Source organism: Barbus barbus (genome assembly GCF_936440315.1).
Source record: "Barbus barbus genome assembly, chromosome: 46".
NCBI lineage: Eukaryota > Metazoa > Chordata > Actinopteri > Cypriniformes > Cyprinidae > Barbus > Barbus barbus.
In genome coordinates, this window is record NC_136724.1 from 4268959 (window position 1) to 4284573 (window position 15615).

Consider the following 15615-nt stretch of genomic DNA (forward strand, 5'->3'; position numbering starts at 1 on the left):
TACAGACAGCAGAAAGTACAGATGGAAAGTACAGACAGCAGAAAGTACAGACTACAGCCCTGCAACATTAACCTCTAATGTTAGATTGTAAATGTACGACATACTTCTTCTTATGGGACGAAATTTCAGTTTTTTGAAAGCATTCAGAATTTAGTTTGAGGCAATTAGTAAGTAAACTAGAAAGTATATATTCCACATCTGTCAAATATTATGTAATCAGAATTGTTGTCCATTGTAACGTAAGGCAGCAAATTAACAAGTTTTAATTTGAAGTAGGTGGAAATTGGCTTGTGGAATCAGTTATTTCAAATAGACCGCCTCTAAACACGTAAAAACAAAATTAACCGTATAGTTGGTCACTTTACAAGTGAGTCAAAGAATCCAAGTAGGCGCTTCTTTGCCAGTATAAACTGCACAGTGAACGTCATGCTTTTAATCAAAAGTCTAAACTAGCATATAATTAATGTAAGATGTGGGGGGAGTTTGCCAAACATTGTGGTGTTCCTGGATGTGGGGTCGCACCACCAGCTTTGCATAAAGAAACCAGTGGCTGAAGTTTATATTTAACAAGGTCCCTAATGATTTCAGTCCAACCTCAACTGTTTCTGTGGCACATTTCAGAGCAGATTGTTTTGTGATCCTGTCATAAGTTTAGCAAAGAAGCTGTTATGGATGGAGCAGCTCAGGCTATATTTGACCTAACGGGAAACTGAGAGCCCAAGAGTTTTTGTGAGAAAACTCAAAAATCTGCTGAAGCTGGTTGCCTTAAAAATTTAAGTTGGCTCAACTTTGTTTTTTACAGTGTAACATACTGTAGTATAATATAATATATTATAATGTAGCATATAATATACCTGATTATAATTTTAACAATAGGTTTACTATAAATGTACAAAATTGCGACTTAATCATCAGTAGAAATGACTTTAAAATATATATTTAGTGAACTTTAAATGGTACATTCGACAATACACTACAATCATTTTTGAATTATGAAATTACATAAACTGAATGAATGAATAAATAAACAAATTAATTAATTAATTAATTAATTTAAAAAGACAATTATTAGAGCATATTTTAATACTATTTCAGTTTATCTTTAATTCAGTGTGTTACATTACTTTAAATTTAATTTGTATTTATCACTTTAGATGAATGAATGAATGAATTTATTTATTTTATTTGAGTGGGTAAAAACACTGAAATTCAGCTAACTGCAATTTATATATATTTAAATACATTTATAATGTATTTTCAATTACCATGCAGTTATGTTTGATATTATATTCATAATATTATTTCAGTGTAATATTTTTTTTGCTATGCTAAATATTTTCCAAATGCATATTTTCCATTTTTTTTTATTTTAATCTTCTTTAAAATACTTAAAAAAAATCATAGTGAATTTAATTCATTCACTATGATTTCAGTTGCTTAATAAAACTTACATATCACATTTTAAATGTATCTACACAGCACAGACAGTGCTGTGTAGATACATTTAATAGATTTGTAGATACATTGTGTTTCCTGCATCTCAGTTCATTGTGGAGAAGTGGAAACCTGCAGTGTGGTGGACCCTTCATCTCAAGGTCAGGTTGACTTTCCTTGTCACCTGATTTACCGGGCATGAAACACGCCGCCCATGCCATATAATGGAGTGACAGAAAGTATCGGGCTGGGCCCACTCAGACGGCCTTGATCCTGGTCACTGGTACGGAAAGCTCGCGACACGGCCCCACCAAGCAGCCGGCAGGCCTCCTCCATTTCAATACGCTGCCTGGCATGTACGGTTTGCGCAGCGGTACGTCTAATAGGGGCTGTCATTGAGTGACCTGAGCTGATGCTTGCTGATAGGTCACAATGCTCTAATTCGCCGCTCCTTTGCTTAAGTTACCAGGCGTCCGTTTCATCAGTTAGCTCCACACGTCTTACTGCATTTCAGCCCCCTCGCCAGGGCCCGGGCTCCAGGCTCACTTCAAACGCCATTAGACCAACAGTCCAATCAAATTACCGCCATACTGGCTGCACGCTGACTGGAGTTTAGCGGTTACCGTTTGAGAAGCTTCTTGTGGCTAGTTTCTCTCTCTTCCTAAGGTTCAGCTGTTTCAGTCCTTGCCCACAAAGAGAGACTGTTAATTGTTTCTTCATGAGTCGATTTGCTGTTTCACTTCCCCTGCAATAAGAAAGAACACAGCTGTAATAACATTCCTCAAATCTCCTCCATCCCTTTCTCAGTGCCTTGGCTGTGCAAAGAGAGCCCCCAATTTATAATCTCCAGCAGGAAAATTATGACCCAACGCCAATCTGTTTTTGCGCAAAGTCAGTAATAAAGTCATGTTAGAGTTTAAAGTTCACTTTACACAAAATCATTTTAGAAGGGTGCTGTACGTTCTTAATCTAATCTAAACTGAACAGAATGAAGGATGGTTACATGAAAACATGCAATATGAAGTGCAGAGGTGTGTTTAATTTATTTTCAGAATTATCCATTTATATTCTAATCCTGAGCAATACAAAATTGTCTTATTCATTTTGTGTTTGTTTAGTTGGCCTGGCCTTGTTAGCCCCTGCTGGTAGCTGATAGAACTACATCTGTTTGCTAAATAAACTTTTCTGACCCTTGATAGATTAAAATAGATTTTTTGATTCTGAAAACCTGGGAAATAGGTCATATTTCATTAGGAAGTAGTTTGCCATCATTTGCTCTTTTGAATAACCTTTGAATAATATACAGTTGAATGCTGCCTATCAAAACATCTGTCAGTTGAATCACAGATACTGGAGGATGGAATTTGCTTCTCACTCTTCTCTCCAAAGCTGTCCACAGTGGTTTGATAATGTTCAACTCAGGTGATTTGTCTGGCAAGGGCAGATGCAGAAGTTCATCTTGGTACTCCAACTGTATGATCACAAAACCATCTTTTTTTGCATTTTAGCAATGATGTCTGTGATTAAAAACTGCGCAATTGCAGCTCTTTCATGGATGTTGGATTTGAGAAGTTCTCTGAGGTTGATTTTTGTGGTCTTCAGGGTGGATGTTGAAATTTACTAAACACAGCTGAACACAAATTATACTATAATGCTAAACATCCAAGAGAATATAGACAACAAAATACATATAAGAGATAATAGCAACATTTATTATGCTTTTTCACTGTAGCCTACATATATTTATTGGAAAATTGATTTTTCAGAATAATCCATTTTAATTCTAATGGATTCTGAGTAACATAAATCATTTAGAGATCCAGTGCAAAACTCCCTTGACTAATCTAGCAATTTACCACTTGTACATTAGCATCTCTTCATTATATCCCAGTAGCCCTTGTGCCTCACTAAAAGGTCCAAAAGTTCAATGTTGATGGAGGCTTTTGAGGGTAAAAGGTTTGCCGTAAACTGCTCCCAGGGGTGGAGAAAGAGACTTCGCTCATGTGCAAGAAGTCATCACTCAAACATATATTTAGATCATCCGTCAGCACCGCTGTGTCATTTTGTTTGGATAGTTTGACCCTGGTGGGCGACGTTAATGCCAGAAGACAAAAAACTGGGGAGATAGAAGCTGCAAAGTTGAGATCGTTTAGATGACAAGATCTCTGCTGCGCCATCAAGCCATGCTAATATTTGTGTTCACTGTCTCGCTTACAAGTGGACAGGGGAGAGACAGTTGGCAAATACATACATCCGTTTAATGGAGGACATTATTTTGTGTAAGCTTCTGTCTCTGCTTAAGGTCTGTTTGGATTAGAGGCATACTGACGGATGATACCCGATCTGGGAAAGCACACCTGTGTGTTTGTGTGTGTGTGTGTGTGTAATGTTAACAGACGTAACCTCGTCTCAAAACTGAAGAATAAGGACAGTTTTAATCCAACAGATGTTTAACAATGCTTGCTTAAGAATTGTATAATTTGAAAACAATTGCTCAAGAGCTCAAACAGCTCAAACAGAATTGATCTACTATAAACCCAAACTACATTTCTTACATTTTCTGAAAAAAAAGGTAGCTTGTCTGCATAAAAGTGCAGTGCTAGGTGATAGATCTCATACAATTTTTTAATAGTGTGTTTCTATGCCGTTTCTAGGGTCTGCGTGGATGTTATTATTGCTGAGGTGTTGAGAGTGTTTTAATGTTGCTATGAAGTTGGAACAGTAGGTTTTTCCAGGTGCATCCAAATCAGATGACAAAATTAGGTTATACAAATGTTATGGGAACATTATTTTGACATGTTTCTAAAACGTTGACATGTCCAGATTTTTTTTTTTTTTACAATGTTCTATTAACTTTAACCAAAATATAATGTTATTTGAATGTTTATTTTGAACTTTAAAATGTCCAGTTTTCTTGTCATGATTAGAACGTTATTTAAATGTTACTAAAACGCTACTAACAATGTTCTACTAAATTTATTTTCACCCAAAATATAACGTTATTTGAACATTTATTTTTAATATTCTAAAAATGTTTTCTCTCGGTATTATGTGTATGTTCATCTTGTACAAATAAAATCAGGACATTCCTAAGAATGTTGTTCTAAGAACTTTTCACTCAACATTATGAGTGTATATCATATATTAATAAAGTTGTAAGAATTTTCCATAAACATCATTTTAAGAATGATTTGTTCTAACATTTATATAACTTAAAAAAATGTTAATGAAAGTTGTGAAAAAGTTCACTATTAACTGGGATACCATACAATGCACTCACATTGTATGCACTATGTACTATATTCGGTCTAATGTATACAGATTTTATGAAGTTATTTAACCCCTCTCACTCCATTACGTTATTAAAACTGTGATACATGAAGGTTTAGGGGTGGACCTTAAAAATTGTTTCTAAAAACAAAACTTTTTCTTACTAATCAAATCACACCAATTCATGAAATAGTAAAATAGTTACATTTTCTAATGAGAACAGGTTGACCTGAAGCCAGCTATTTGCAGTTGCAAGTAATATTTTTTGTTAAATAACAATTAATTCTAATGAATAATAAGAAAATATCTCCTTTTACTGTGCACATCTTAGAAATCCAAGAATAACATTAAACTAAGATACTGTATCATATACACGCTCACATTTTTTAAATGATTATCACAATGTTTTAAATCTTCCAAGGGTGATATACAATATCATATTTCTGTCTCTCAACCTGGGGGCGTGCTTCCCAAAAGCATTGTTAGCTGACTATGGTCGTTAGTTCCACTGAACTCTATTGGTAATGACAGAACTTGCAAACATAGTTGCTTTTGGAAACGCACCCCAGGTTGTGCGCAATAGTGGTGTTTTGCTCATGAATGAAAATTAAGAGGGTAAATGTAAGATGTGTTTAGTTGTAATTTGCGAGATGCACTTTCTGGGGTCTCTTGTTAGATTTGTACACACAAAATCTTGTTTTGAATGACTTGTGTTATTTATGAATTGATATAGTGAGCAGTACTGGGTAATAACTGATTACATGTAATTTGGATTGCATAATCAGATTCCAAAAATTAAGTGCTTGTAATTAGATTACATTACATTTTAAAGTTTTCATAATCAGACAACAGTTACTTTTTATTAACTGCATGATTACATATTATTCACACAATAGCAATAAATTATTCATACGACTAACAAATAACAACTTCTCTTCTCTATCTACATGGCATCACTAGGTTCTGTCGTTCAGAAACATGGCTTTTCATATCACTGCTATGCTGATGACACTCAACTCTACCTTTCATTCCATCCTGATGATCCGACGATAGCTGCTCGCATCTTAGCTTGTCTAACAGACATTTCTTGCTGGATGAAGGACCATCACCTTCAACTCAACCTTGCCAAGACAGAACTGCTTATGGTTCCATCAAACCCATCGTTTCATCACAATTTCACCATCCGGTTAGGCTCATCAACCATAACTCCTTCAAAAACAGCCAGAAACCTTGTGATTGATGATCAGCTGACTTTCTCAGACCACATTGCTAAAACTGCCCGGTCCTGCAAATTTGCTTTATTCAGCATCAAGAAGATCAGGCCCTTTCTTTCAGAACATGCTTCACAGCTCCTTGCTCAAGCTCTTGTTCTGTCCAGGCTGGACTATTGCAGTGATCTCTTGGCAGGTTTTCCAGCCAGATCTATCAAACCTTTATAATTAATCCAGAATGCAGCAGAAGAAAGATTCATTTTTTAATGAGGTGAAAATGATGTGCGTCACACCTCTGTTCAATTTGTATTGGCTACCAATAGCTGCTCGCATGAAATTCAAGGCATTGATGTTTGCCTACAAAACCACCACTGGCTCTGCACCCCTTTACCTAAATGCATTACTTCCGACTTATGTGCCTCTAGAAGCTTGCATTCTGCAAGTGAACGTTGCTTTATTGTGCCATCCCAAAGAGGCACAAAATCACTTTCACAGACTTTTACATTAAATGTTCCCTCGTGGTGGAATGACCTGCCCAACTCAATCCAGCAGCTGAGTCCTTAACCATCTTCAAGAATCAGCTAAAAGCACATCTCTTGCATCTTTATTTGAACTTTTAACTCTAGCACTTTCTATTCTAATTATATTATAAATAAATAAATATATGCCACTTTTAGACTTGCACTCTATTCATTTACTACCTGCTTGTTTCCTGCTTCGCTATTATTTTCATATTCTATCTATTTGTTTTATTTTATTTATTATAAAAAAAAAAACTTGCTATGTACTGTTAAGCTAACTGAGACTTGCTATAGCACTTGCATATCATAGCTCTTTTGTTGATTTTGATTGCTTACATTGTCTTCATTTACAAATCTCTTTTGATAAACGCATCTGCTAAATGATTAAATATAAATGTAATGTAAATGTAAATATGCATGCGATAAATTAATTGTATATGCAATTTAAAAATCCCTATACGCTTAACGCAAATGAATAAATTACTGTTGCTCCAACATTTGTATAAATCAGTGAATAAAGCATGGCTTGATGCTTCTCAATCAATGTGTGACCCTCTTGAGCAGGACTCATAGTGTTGCTTGTTTCGGCAAAGTTAAGTTTTAATGCATTTCAGGCCCAGTGAGACCACTTTATAACTGTGTCACGGTGTTCTCCTCCCTTGTTTGAGTTTCTCAAGAATGAACTTAAAAGAAAGAAAAGGTTGTGAACATACACATGCTCAAAGTTATGCTGCGAGACTCTCTGTGCACAGGCATGTAAAGTCTTGAAGGAAACGTTTGTCTTGCTAATGCAAGGCAGACAAAACATTTTTTTGCTTGATAGCATCTGTTTGCCGAACGGGGCTTTCTCAAATGGACATGAAGAGCCAAGCCAATGCATAAAATGGAGGGGAGTGCGAATGTGACACATTTCAGACAAGTGCTAATGAATGTAAACACCGAGCTGATAGAAGCAAAGCAGCATGGAGAATCTATGTAGCTTTGCGGAGGGTAATTCAAGCCATTTTCCAAGTATCTCGTGCCTGACATATTAGCCTAATCTCATTCATCACATGAGTTTCACCATGCGAATGGATGAACCGTTGGGGTGAAGGGGAGGACAAGTCAAAGAGGGAGCTCACACTGCGGAAATAAATGATGATGTTTTCACAACAGGAAAGTGAAGGACAGCTCACTGCGGTGCTCTTATTATGCTAATGAAATAAATTAGCGCCAACAGATTTGACTGCATGCTCCAAGTTTTGATGAAAGGCGCTGTGGTGGTGTTGATTGTTTGCCGCGGTGGGGAACATCACCTCAATAAGTTTGGTCAGCCTTGCAGAAAAACAAAAGATCTGGGAGACCATTCCAACGAATGAAACAGGTTGGAAAGCACTAGACAAACACAACATTTTAGCATGTACACACTCTATTGTTGGCTGTTGAAACTGAAGCTTTCCAATCTATAATACATTTAAGCAGTTAGACTACAGTGGTGAAAAATGGTACTAGCAAAAACTAGTTGAATACATTGAAGCTAGGGGGCAATACATGTAAAAAGAAGTACACTTTAGCATACTTTTAAAAAGAGTATTTATTACGGAAATAATATACTGTGCTTTAAAAAAAATACTTAGTGCAAAGTGAATATAATGTTTTCAGATTGGATTTTAAATTACAAATAAATGACAGGCAGTGGCTATTTGCACTAAGTGTTAATAGCAATTAAATGCTATTTACACTATGTAAAAATAGCAGTATTTTCTGCTATTTATACTACTTATTGCAAATATACTGTATGTACCTCAGTATTGTAGCGCATTGTACATACAACAGTATGCAGTTATAATGTATTGAGTTTAAATTATAATTTTTATTAGAATTATTAAATGGATGCTGCCTTATTGGGACAATAAAGCTCTCCCTACACTTACCGTAACCCTACCCAATATATTATTTTCAACTTTTTGCATATTTCCATCAATTATATTGAAAATAAATGCCCTTCTGATGTGATAAGAGATGTGAAAAGGGTTCGGCTAAAAGTGGTTTTGAATTTGGGTCGCTCGTGACATAAAGAATGTGTTACGCTATTTATAATTTACGCCACTGAAGGCATCAACGGTTGTCTTTTGTAATGTTGTCCAACCCAACCACATGTTGATGGGTGGAGTTAATGCAAATAGCATCTGCCAACAAGGTAGGCTATTTGCACTTTAGTGTAAATAGACACTCCATAAATGAAAATGTGTTATAGTTCAAATTGGTGTTAAATGAAATTACACTACAAAAAATAATAATAATAAGTTGAGCCAACTTTAAATTTGAAGGCAACAAACTTCTGCAGATTTGTTTAGTTTTCTCAACTTGTTTATACAACAAAAAGTTGAGAATCTCCTTCAAAAATAAGTTGAGAGAACTTAAAATTTTAAGGCAACCAGCTTTTTGCAGACTTTTAAGTTGGCTCAACATTCATATGAAAAATTTCATATGCAATTTCATAATTACCGTGTATTTGAAATGTGGTTATAGTTTACGGTTGAATATACTGACAAGATTTTATGATAAACTAAGGTCCCGTCCACACGAAGACGCGTTTCGCTGTATACGCATAAATATTTTACCGTATAGGCGTTTCGTCCACACGAATCCGGCGTTTTCGAAGAGTGAAACCAATCATTTTTGAAACCGGGTCCCAGGGTGGATAAATTTGAAAACGCCGTTTTCACGTTTTCATGTGGACGGCGAATCCGTATTTTACGCACATGGTCCAAGTCTTCTTCTCTGTTTTTTTGTATATCTCTGTGACAGAATTACAGCGCCACATATTGGTCCGGCATGTGTACTACATCGTTTTCAGTCGGTTTCAGTGATTCCGTGTGGATGCAGATATTTCCTGAGACGACTCCGTGTTTACGGAATTTGAGGCAAAAAAAAAGATCGGATAGGGAGAAATCTGCCTTCGTGTGGACGTAGCCTTAAATTGGCTTTAATGTTATTACTATTGAAACTTGAACTGTATGGCATTTCTTTTAAAACATTTGTAATTTTTTTTATTTGTAATGAAGTTGCAATTTAGTGCAGTTAAAATATAATCAAGTACTTTATAGCTTTTTACACTTATTTTGATGTGTTGACTAACATACTAAAGCACATGTAAAGCATGACAAAATATCATTAAAACATAAGAAGTAAACTTAATTTGTCAATATTACAACGTGCACTTTTTATTATGTTTGTCACTTTAAATATACTTTAAGTACACTTAGGGGGTCTTTTATTTTATTATAATATCTGCAAGTACAGTATTTTAAAGTATATTTTTATGATTTGCAGTGCATAGTATGCACTTTTTTGAGAAAGGATGATATTGATAATGTAATATGAATAATTTTTATGACAAGAAAAGTTTTTGAATGACTGCAGCACATTGAAATATTAATTTACACACAAACTAGTTTTCTGGTCTTATCAGTTTCAAATTGGATTTAGCTGGTTTAAGATGGATTCCCAGCCTGGCCAAGCTTCTGTTTAGTTTGTTGACCCTATTTTCTTTCATAATCGATCTTATTTAATTGTGTTATTTCAAAGTGAAATGTTTGTCTTTGTAATTTGTATCTAAATCAACTGCAATAACGTTCCACCAATCCCTTTTATTTACTCAATCACCCCATTTAAACATCTACGACTGTTCTGGTATACAGTGTTCACTTTTACCAATCCAATCAGTTTTTGATGGCTTGTCCCAAACATGTAATTCTCATTGGCTATTCTGAAGTAAAACGGTAATTTTCGAAGCTATTCTTATGGTTATTCTTAACCTTCCAATCAGCAGCTGTCTGTCAAACCAACATTACAGCACGTTCTTAATCTAACGACAGCTCAAACGATGTACTAATAGGCACTGGAGCTCCACCCTTTGACCTTTGCGACCCATCATTTGTCAGACCACACAGTGTTTTGGCGTGAAACAATCAGCAGATCTTGGGGCCGCTCCAATCCATCTAGGAGCTGCTGGGCAGGGGGCTCCGACAGCCCCTGCAGGCACATTCGACCGGAGGGTAAGCAAGCCTGGAATCCCACTAACATCCGTCTTGGGTTTGGCCGATGTGAAAAGCACGTTGTCCCTGGCAACAGCTGGCCTGACCACATTTCCTCCAAAGGGACCTTGGCCTTTTCCTCGGGGCAATCCGTTAGCGCTGTGGCCTGTCTCTTTCTGGGTCGGTGTGGTGAAAGCAAAGCCTGATGAAAGAACTGAGACACCTGAGACAGGAAACCGTGCCTTTCCACTTCACTAATATCATATGTCATACATCTCCTGGCTCCTGCAAGCTCTAGGTTTGTGTCAAATATGAAATTATGAATTTGCATTTATATTAAGTAGAGGTGCACAAAAGTACTTTAGAGGTGATGTTTATTTTGTTTTAATTCATTTATAGGCCTTCAAGAAGTGAATAAAAAGTGTCAAAGTTAACATGAATAATAATAATAATAATAATAAAAAACATAGGGAATTTATGGTTTGAAAAATAATTTATACATATTTATAAATTATACACGTTTTAGAAAGTCATGGCAGATAATTTATTTCTGTATTTATTTATTAGTTAAGTATTTCTGTATTTTTTCCTTTTTCCTTACATTCGTTTTTATGTTTTTTTAATGTACTAATTGAAACTGATACTATTTAAATTATTACCTATATAGAGAGAGATTCCTCACTGATGTGAGTGTTATTTGTCTTCCAGTAATAACATAATAATAAATAACTTTAAAAGTCATGGAAATGTATTGGTCAGAAGGTGTGATAATACTAAATACTTATAAACTTATATATCAAGTAGTGAAAAAAGTGTTTTGGGAACTTCATCATCTCACACACACATTTCATGCAATTAAAGGGCAAACTGGACAGAAGTGATTGCTCATTTCCTGACATGCCAATCAGTCTGAGCGAGTCCTGTGGTGACCTGTCAGCAGAAGCAGTCAAGTGTTCCTCAGGAGAGACAGGACGCCTGCTCGTGGACCTCCCGTATACTCGGGGGAAGTCATTTCTCATGCCCTCTTGGTAAACAAAATATACAATCCAACCATGATGCAGGACCACCAAGTGAGAAAGCATAAGCAGGACTGACAATGTCTTTCATTCACATTTTTGTGAAGTATATCCAAAATAAGCACAAGAGTGCATGATAATCTATGGGCTGAACGCAAAAATCAAACAAATGTCTAGACAGACAAGCAGTAGCTTTAATGTATATACATTCAAATATGTGGTGAAACATTTAACCAGCTCATCTGAAGCATTTGAAAATGTTTAAGTAATATAATATACTTTTCTATAAAATAAAATATATTTTCCAATGTATATATCATGGCATTGTGCTGCTTTTTAAGGCAGACCCATGGATGCAGTCATTCATGTCTTGGTCATTGCTCTGACGTGGATCAGTATGCAGTGAGTTGAGATAACGTACATTTTCCCAAATCAGCAAGCTCTGACAAGATGGTTTAGACTGCGGTGTAAGGGAGCATGACAGTGCTGTACACCTGATGAGATGATTAGTCTGTCAAACTGATAAAACAAAAGGCCTTGAGAGACTCAAGGGCTCATTGGCTCTGATTCTATTAAAGGGCTTCCAGGCAAAGGAAGTTTAGATTTCCAGACCAGTCATGACCTAAAGGGCTAAGAAAAAAAAGTGATATATGTATATAGTAATATTTTCTTTATATCTATGTTTGTATACAATGTTTTTTTTTTTTTTTTTTTTTTTACGTTATTTAAAAAAAATATATTATACACATATATAACACTTAATTTCTAGCGATTATCGTCAATTTGATTTCACAGATACTGTTTAAACTAAACTGAGCTAGACAATGACATCACTGAATTCAATAATGAAATGCCTTTAACTAAAAATTTAATGTTTAATCTTATTATTATACATTACTGTCACTCTGTCCTCCAATTTGATACTGTTAAGTGCTTTGACACAATCTGTATTGGTAAAAGCTCTATATAAATAAAGGTGACTTGACTTAATATATATAAATTATACAAAAATTGTAAATATTGAGCATTTTTTGCTTGTTCTTTGCAATATTAAAACATGAATATCAGGATTATTCAAGAGGATTGTATTTCACAAACTGTATTAACCATGCTATTGTTCTTTTGTTTGTCTTTCTTTCTTTCTTTCTTTCTTTCTTTCTTTCTTTCTTTTCCCACCCTATTATATATAGTCGTTTTGGATAAAAGCATTTGATAAATGAATAAATGTAAATGCAATGTATTATTTTTATTTATTTATCAAATTAATGTAGCCATGTGAAGCATCAGACACTTGTCTCAATAACATTATTAATTGTGCTGACCCCAAAACCTTTAAACAGCAGTGTATATATAGATTCATGCACAAATAAATAAACAATATCAGTGTCATTATATTTTTAAAAAAGCTAATGATTACTTTTTCATCACACTCGCAATCTTGTGGTTTCATGTTAAACATCTGTAGTCCGGATCACATCCTTTGTTTGGACACTCTTTAAATGTGTGGTTTACACAATTACTCCGCCACAAGCTAGCAGATCATCATTATTTGCTCTTATTTGTCTACCAAGTTAATTATGTTTTCACAACCAAAGCAGTGGATCAGGGATGGGATGCCCTCCAGCGAAGACATAATGAACCAGTTCCTGTCCTCACACAAGTCCTGACATAAGGCTGATTAAGACGAGTGCCTCTGTGATTCAATGAATTCTTCTCATTTCCTCTTGCGGTTTCTAATACAAATGACTGAACCCCAAATCTTGGAGCTTTAACTTTCCCTTGCAGTTATTTTATTTACCCCAGTAGATGCCACCATGTAGACATTAGACATGAAATTAGATACAGGGCCAAAAAGGTTACTTTTTTTTCCAAACCATTAGGCTATATCTTTCACATGTGTTACACTTACTGTGTTCCATTCTGAAGGTCTCATCCCTATGCCCTAATCCAGGGGTCTACAATCCTGCTCCTAGAGAGCCAACGTCCTGAAGCTTTATGCTCCAACCAGCTTCAACAAACTTACCTAGAACAGGGGTAGCCAAGTTCGTTCCTAGAGGACCAACGTCCTGCAGAGTTTAGCTCCTAATCAAACAAAGCTAATCAATGTCTTCAGGATTACTAAGTCTATAGGCAGGTGAGGTTTTTATAGGGTTGGAGCTAAACTCTTCAGGACAGCGGCTCTCTAGACCAAACTTGCCTACCCCAAGCCTAAAAGTTTCTAGTGAGTCTGAAGACCTTGATTAGCTGGTTCAGGTGTGTTTATTAGGGTTAGAGCTAAACTCTGCAGGACAGTGGACATGCCTGTCCTAACCCATTCTAAGGGTTTACCGTCCAGAGTGGGAGCTTTGAAGGGATGCAGGGTGTAGGTGACCAAAAATCTGTTTCTTGGAAAGTACTTCTGCCGCTATCTTACCAACTTTGCACAAAAAAATCATGTAAGCAAAATATCCATTTGTTGTACCCTTCGAAATCTGAAAGGGTCCTTAGAAGTGACCAGTTTTGCACAATTCAGTTTGGAATGACTTTTCAATATGGCTGCCATGATCGTTCATGATTGTCCCTCCAGAGGTGGATTTATTCAGTTTAGAATGCAGCATCTCCATTACTATGTGAAATAACTAAATCTTTATATCAATTATTGCATTTGCGTAGACTTAGGGTGGCAGTACTCTCATGCCACATTTACACTGCAGATCTTGATGACCAATTCTGATTTCATGACTACTGTATATCTGATTTTTAGATGACCAGCTTATATCTTCTTTCAAAAGTGCCACATAAGTGACCCACTTAACGAAACAACCCAAGGTAGACACAGATACCCAGAAAAGCTTAGGCTGAACAGAAAATAAAAAAGGCCATTGAAGAGCCATGTGATTGCGGTTGGTGAGTTGATGTAATTTGCGCACCAATGTTTTTTCTGTGATGAACGATTCACATTGACAGGGGAATATCCAAACTAATCTGCTTACATGGCAGATACAAATGCACGTATCCGATTCATATCAGGTTTATTTTGACATGAATCAGACCTGAATCCAATCTGAGAAAATGGGAATCAATGTGCTTTCTTCCTGCTTACACATTCGTGGGTCATATCTGATTGGTGCCACATAGGAGGAAAACAAATCAGAATTGGGTCACTTGAAACATGTAATATAAATGCAGCCTCAGATGCATGCTCCATATTCAAGGCAGTTTCAAAGGATTGCACACCCTCTCCATTCTGCTCTTCCTTTTCATTGAAAATGAATTGTGACTTTGCTAGTAACTATTTGTGAGCTATTCCCTGTGCTTTACTTCACCTCTCTTCTCCAGGCTTCAGTCTGTTTGCACCATAGAAATAGGATAAGCAGGCTTGGCATGGAAACATCTTCTTTACCTGCTTTATTCAAAAATGTGAGCAGGATAATAATAGTGGGCAGGTAAAGTTAATCAAATCACAAAATAAAATGTGCCTCTGTGGCCAGAATACAGCTACAGAAGCACTAAGAGGGGGATAAAAACACTGTATTTCAGTGCTTTTGCATTTTCCCAAGAATCCAAACCCTTGCAAAGTTATGTGAGCTAACACAAACCCAGTGATGGAAATAACTGGTGATGGTACTCTTGCAAAAGAACTAAAAAACATATTTTCCCCATCATATTCTCCCAAGAAACTTGTTTTGGTGATGCAAAACAGGCGATGTATGCATTTGCAAGTGAATGCAAGGTTTTGTGTGGGAACACAGTACTTGTGCGAGAGAACACACGGTTTGGTAATGAAAATAATTATAAGATGAAAAGGAAAAAAAAAACTAGGTATTTACGAGCAAATGCAAAGTTTTTGGGGGAATGCAACATCTTTGTTAAAGTTTTGTTAGTGAATGCAAAGTTTCCCGGGGGAATACAACATTTTAACCAGTCAAAGCTAAATGATTTAAATACATTTTTCTTCTCATATTCTCCCAAAAAACATTAGGAATGCAAACGTTATGAACGTGAAGGCAAAGTTTGCTGATAGAAATAGGAAATGGGAAGAAAATTATGAATTTGCAAGAAAACGCTAAATTTTGTGGTGGAACTTTTTTTAACGCAAAAGTTTCTTGAGGAAATGCCAATCTTTTGCAAGCCAACACCAAAGGATTGTTTTTTTTCCCCTTTG